This window comes from Nicotiana sylvestris, chromosome 5, assembly GCF_000393655.2.
Source record: "Nicotiana sylvestris chromosome 5, ASM39365v2, whole genome shotgun sequence".
Classification (NCBI taxonomy): Eukaryota; Viridiplantae; Streptophyta; class Magnoliopsida; order Solanales; family Solanaceae; genus Nicotiana; species Nicotiana sylvestris.
In genome coordinates this window covers 163,569,040-163,575,554 of record NC_091061.1, presented here as the reverse complement: position 1 = coordinate 163,575,554, position 6,515 = coordinate 163,569,040, and positions in this window count along the sequence as shown.

Here is a 6,515-nt window from a genome sequence, read left to right as displayed (position 1 = left end):
CGTGTACAAAGTCAGAGCAAAGTGACTGATGGGACGTTTCGGTTCGTCAGCTTGCACATGATTTACGAGAGAATGAACTGTGGTCAATTAGTCCCTTCTCATCGGTCCAATAATTTACTCTCCAAGAAGTGATGGGACTATTTGTGTACGGGTAAAATCAAGGATAGAGTTACCCTCGATCTCCCATTGTGAAACGAGGAACGACATTACTTGTTACTGGCTCGAGCGATACCGAAGATACCCATAGATTGGAACCAGGGATGGATGAACGATACAACGGGTCTCGAGCATGGCCAAACCCGGAAAGAATCAAGCTTGAGTGAGATGAACATCGAGGGTAAAAGAAAGATAGTTAAAGGAGACAAACGGGGAGTCGAAATATCCTCCATCAGCCGGATATTGCGGCGTGGATCACGCTCGGTATTGGATGCTGATCATATTTTCGTGGGAGAGAAGAAAGGAAAAGATTTTTACCTTATTTAGACTTGTATTAGGTTAAATTCCTCTACTATATAAAGAGGAGGACCCCTTTATTTTTTGGCGCTATTTGCATGCATATTCAAGGCAATAAAATTCACTTTGGCTATCTGCAATTGTTTTAAGTATTCTTCAGTTGTTCTCTGGTTTAGCCGGATCCGAGCTATATCTCAAGTGCTTGATTGTGACCGATTGTTAGCATTTAAGCTGAATACAAGGCTTAATTACTACATCACTTTGGTTTGATCGTTTTATTTTATTTCAATTCAATTATTTATTGTTCTTTGATCATTTGTGTTAAATTAAACCATATATCCTTTAAACTGCGTACAAATTTAATTGTTAGAGGCAGCTTCAAGTACCTTGGCTTGGTTATCTAGGGGGAGGGGAGATCGACGAGGATGTCACACATCGTATTGGGGTATGATGGATGAAGTGGAGGTTAGCATCTAGAGTCCTCTGTGACAAGAGAGTGTCACTGATACTCAAAGGTAAGTCCTATAAAGCAGTGGTTAGACCGGTCATGATGTATGAGGCTAAGTGTTGGCCTGTTAAGAACTCACATATCCAGAAGATGAAAGTAGCAGAAATGAGGATGTTGAGGTAGATGTGCGGGCACACTAGGATGTATAAGATTATGAATGATGATATTCGGGAGAAGGTGCACGTGACTCCTATTGATGACAAGATGCGGGAAGCGAGGCTCAGATGGTTCGGGCATGTTCAGAGGAGAAGCCCAGATGCTCCGGTAAGGAGGTGTGAGTGACTGGTTGTGGAGGACACGAGAAGTGGTAGAGGGCGGCTTAAGAAGTATTGGGGAGAGGTGATCAGGCAGGATATGACGGGACTTCAGATTTCCGAGGACATGACACTTGATAGGAAGATGTGGAGGTCGAGTATTAGGGTTGTAGGTTAGGAGGTAGTTGAGTCTTGCCTTACTTCGTACCTTTACGAGACTAGTCTCGTAGGATTTTTGTCTAAGATAGCTAGTGGCAATGTTGTGTCTTACTATTTCGCTTTTCAGTGCATGGCCTATTTACTAGCTATCGCTTTTGCTTTGCATCTTTCTTCTGAATTTCATGTTGTTTCTATTTTTCCTATGATTTCTCTGGTAATACTAATGTTGTCTCCTTTTGTTTTTTTGTTTTCTTGAGCCGAGGGTCTTTCCGAAATAACCTCTCTACTCCTTCAGGGTAGGGATAAGGTATGCGTACACACTACTCTCCACAGACCTTACTAGTGAGATTTTACTGGGTTGTTGTTGTTTAGGGGTAAACAGTGTAGCAGCAGTATATCATCATATTCTACTAGATCATGAACCAAATCCAACTATCCTTTATTCAAATTCTTCGGAGAATTTTACAAACTCTAAAGATAAACAAGAATATAAAATGCAAATGAAACTAAAGGAAATTCAAAATAAGAAGAGTAAGATACTAAGACGTGCTAAAGTAGAGAAGGATTACAGTTTTTTACTTATATATTTGTAGTTTTTTCATTTTTTCCCTTTATCATAGTTTATGTAGAAATGTTATTTGAACACCAGTATTTTCTAAAATCCAGCGGAGATGTCACAATCCAAAAGCTATTGACTCAGACATGATTGTCGAAATTGGTTGGTGGTCTTGGTTTTGGCGTTTTCGAAATTAAAAGTTGACAACTTTAAATGTTTTGTTTAAATTTCATTTGAAAATATATATCTTAATGATTTAGCCTGCCATATTTTGGGGTGCCTTTTGACGACTTGATGGGGTATTTCTGTCACGTGCGAGAATCTCATTTTTATATGAAGCATCTGAAATGCAGTTTTTTAGGGTTGTTTGATCGAGTTCAGAGGTATGGATGAAATCTCGTAAAGTATAAAGACGAAATCATAAAACATAACAAATACAAATATTTATTAGACTATTTCATCTTTTTAAAATAGTAATGAATTGCTTGGACGAAAATGCAATTATCTAATCATATAAAATATTTGTTACTTTTCATAAATCTCCCGATCTCCAATCGTTACACCTATAAAACCAAATGAAACAATTCCATCAAGTGATTTTCCTGAACTAGATATTGCAAACGCAATCTACCAAAGCATTCGATATATTACTGAGTTTTTCTCTAATCAGGCAGCTAGATACATACTTTTGGTGCCCAAAAATATCGTCGTTTCTTTTATAGTTCTGTTTTTTTTATTTGCATTAGTTCGAGTTTAGAATTTAGCAAGTGTATTTCTATCTCATTGAACGCTAAATTTGTCTTGTTCACTTCCTGTGTTTCTTGTTAAAATTCAGCAGCAAAAACTTATTTATTTGGTTGAGATTAATTTGAGAGATTTACAGGACAACAAAAAGTTTCTAAAGTATTAACTTGAGGTTCCATATTTCTTACCCAAACTCAGCTATTTCACTTTGTTTGACCAAAAAAGCATTGAACCCTTTTGTTAAACTAATTATAAGAGATATACAAGATAAATCTTAGCCAAACATAATTAACTCCATATCTAAATATATTGAGTACAAACATCGAGAAAGAGTAAGAATGTATAATATTTCCTAAAATAATTATCATACATTAACTGTAGATGATAGGCTTACAGGTGTGTGTTTCATAATCGCAGAGACAAAGAAGGAGAAAAGAGGGAATTGTCGATGACCAAGGGGTTTCTCCTGTTGATTCCATGAGGGCAGTTATCGAAGTCTCTTCCTCCATCTGGGCTCAACTCCCCCTATATATATTAACAATTTTCCCTTTATCCAATGGTCTTTGACCAACGTACTTCCTTATGTTTGTACCCTTTATCATTCGCCTGAATAATACGTATGTTCTGTAATGTAAGCTTTCCGACGATTTGATCCCGACAATGACCGAGGTGTTCTTTGCTATCTCGCCCCGTGGACGTGATTATGGCTTGATCGACCCCTTATCGTTCCTCTTAACGGCAACTATCCTATGGTCAAATTTTGACCCATACATACTTCAACTTGGAGGATCCAAAATATAGTCCTTTTGGAAGTAGAGAGTATTGAGAGAGAATTGAATGTGTTTAAGCTGTTCGTTTGTGTAAACCATTGTAAGAGTATATTTTGTGAGATTATTCTTACAAGCTTCTCCGAGGCAAAAAAAAATACTTTTTTTTTCTTCAAAAAAAATATTTTTTTTTTCAAAGTTAGAAGTGTTTGGCCAAGTTTTTAGAAGATATTTTTTTTACCGACAAATCTGTGCTCTAAAATCAAAATATTTGAGCACGGGATTTAATGGTCCAAGTGTATCTTGTCTTTACTACGATTTATTTTCCTTAATTAACAATAATTGTAGTTTTTCTAATATTTGCGGGTTCCTTAATTTTCTTTCTTCCCCATAAAGGAAATAGGATAATTATGTGGTATACTATATGTATATGTATATGTATTTTAGAACTCCTTCTAACGACTTATGCATTTTGTTATCATTTCCAATCGGATGATCCATTAATCCAACTAGTGGAGGATTATAAATGGATCAAACAGTTACTTTTTTATGCATAAAATGATTATTAGTTACTAGTTGGATTTCTTCGGGACATTTCCCACTAAGTGATTTATATGAATCATTAATTTTCATTTCATGGAGCTTCTCCCTTATTCATATAATTCCGTATTTAAAAAAAACGTTTTAATTTTAAGTAAAATAACTGGCCCTAGTAGTAGCAGAAGCAGTTTTGGAGAAGCGAGAAAAAAAATAATTTCTCTCCATACACTTTTTTGAAAATTACTTTTGAAAAAAATACACTTAAAAACACTTTTTAAAAACTTGGCCTAACATTAATTGCTGCCCATAAGTATTTTTAAAATTAATTATCCAAATACAAACTACTCCTCTTCAAAAGTACTTTTAAGAAAAATACTTTAAAGAAAAAATACTTCTCAAAATAAGTTGATTTTAGAATCTTGGCCAAACAGACTAAAGGCTTATCGAATAAACTCCCTTTGTGAAAGTAGATCCACAGTTCCAAAGGATGTCAATTGATAGAAGATAGGGACGATTGGGTGGCAAACAATGGGTCAGGTCGAATATGGGCGGATCGAAAAAGGATAATAGAAAAATGATAAATTATCTGATCTGACCCATATTTAATACGAATAGAAAATTAGTTAACCGACGAATAATATGGATATCCATATTATCCATGGCTTCTTAAATATGATCACTTTTGGAAGATTTTTACTCTCCCAAACTTGAGGAACCCCTAATTTGAGTTTTTACAAATGCAAAAGTTAAACATATTAGTTTTCCATTGTTTATCCATTTTTTAAGTGGATAATATGGTTCTTATCCATATTTGATCCGTTTTTTAAAAGTTAATTATCTAACCCATTTTTTAGTGGATAATATGAATAAATAAATATTTTTTTAATCTATTTTGTCACCACTAGGGAACAAGTTGGAAGAGGGTAAGCTCAACATAAAGGAGTTAAGAATAGTAGGAAGAGACGTTCTTTTTTCATCTAGAAAGTTGTGCTGGAAAAAGGACCGGTATTTGAAAGTATTCAATTCGGAGAAGCTGTACCAGGTATACAATTCCAAAGGGGTTAAGCTAAAAATGTGTGTGAATCAACCAACAAAACTTAGGGTGAAGTGTAGGGATTTATGCAAGCATATATTGGCTCCAAAACAAAGGACGATTTTGTGGTAAAAGCTTGGCCCAATACATAGACAACCTCTTAAAGTTGTCCATCCTTTTTACTTAGATACTTTATTTAAGTCCGTTTCATTTGAACACTCCAACCACAGCTTAAATATATCATTTGAACACAAAATGCTGACATGACAAGGTAAGTGTTTCTCACATTTTCTAAGCGTGTGAAATCCTTCCAAAAAACAAGTTCCACATACAAACTCCACTCGTCCGGTGAAATTTTATTCTTTCCGGCGAAGTCTCATTTTGTTCTCAACAGTTAAACGTGACTTGAATCAGATCCGCCTAGATTCGAGCAGATCTGACCGAAAATAACAAGTTTTGGTAACCTTTTTGCATTGGTGTCTTCTTCTCCTCTTTTTTTCTTTTTCTTTTTGTCTACAGGTTATAGATCTAAAAAAATATGGTGAATTACACCATCTTTAATCCGGTCGGAATTATTTCCCGTATTGTAGTTTTGTCGGATTTTTGTTTTTCCGACAACCTTCATGCTTATGTTCGTTGAATTTATGATTGAGTCTCATCTTTGGTACATTTAGATTGGGTTTGATTTCACTATCCTCAACTATTGCATCATATTCTGTTTGTTTGCCAATGATTTTAATGGTCATTTGTTGCTACATTTTGAAGGGGAAAAAATGGCCAGGGGTTATTGGGGAAGATGACAAACGGATAGGGTTAATATAAAATACACGTGTCTTTGTCTTATTCGTCAATCTAGCATGTGAATTATATGCTCCTTTTGTGTTTGGTTGCCTAAGAATTTTGTGTTCAAATGACACAATTAAGTTGTGCTTGGAGTGTTCAAATAGAACGGGTTTAAGATTGAGTGTCTAAGTGAAAAGAGCAGACAACTTCGAGGATAGTATTTGGCCTAAAAATTTATAACTCAATAAACAAATCATGGGTAATCATGATGTGGAAATTAGAAAAATATTTTGTTATAGAGATTGAAGTGGTAATTAAGGTACTGTTCTGAGAATAAATTATAAATGTGATGTGAAAGTTGGTGATTTGGGAAGTAGATCTTTTTAAGTTTCTTTGATAATTTTTATGAAGGCATTCATTGAGATTGAAGGAAGTGCATGCATTTTGTGACAATTCACAAAATGTTTCTTATTACTCCCTTCATTCACATTAGTTGTCCACTTTAATTTGAACTTTTCACGTCATTTAAGAAATAATAATAAAATATGTATTTTATATTTTTACCCATAATAATGATAGCATTTCCAAAAGTCTTGAAAAATAATTTTGGGAAGGAGAAGTACATAAAACGCCCATTTAAGTTGTCCTCAACGATCAACGGGACACTCAACTGACCTCTTTATTATTTAGACACTTCAAGTGTCTATTAAGTAGATCG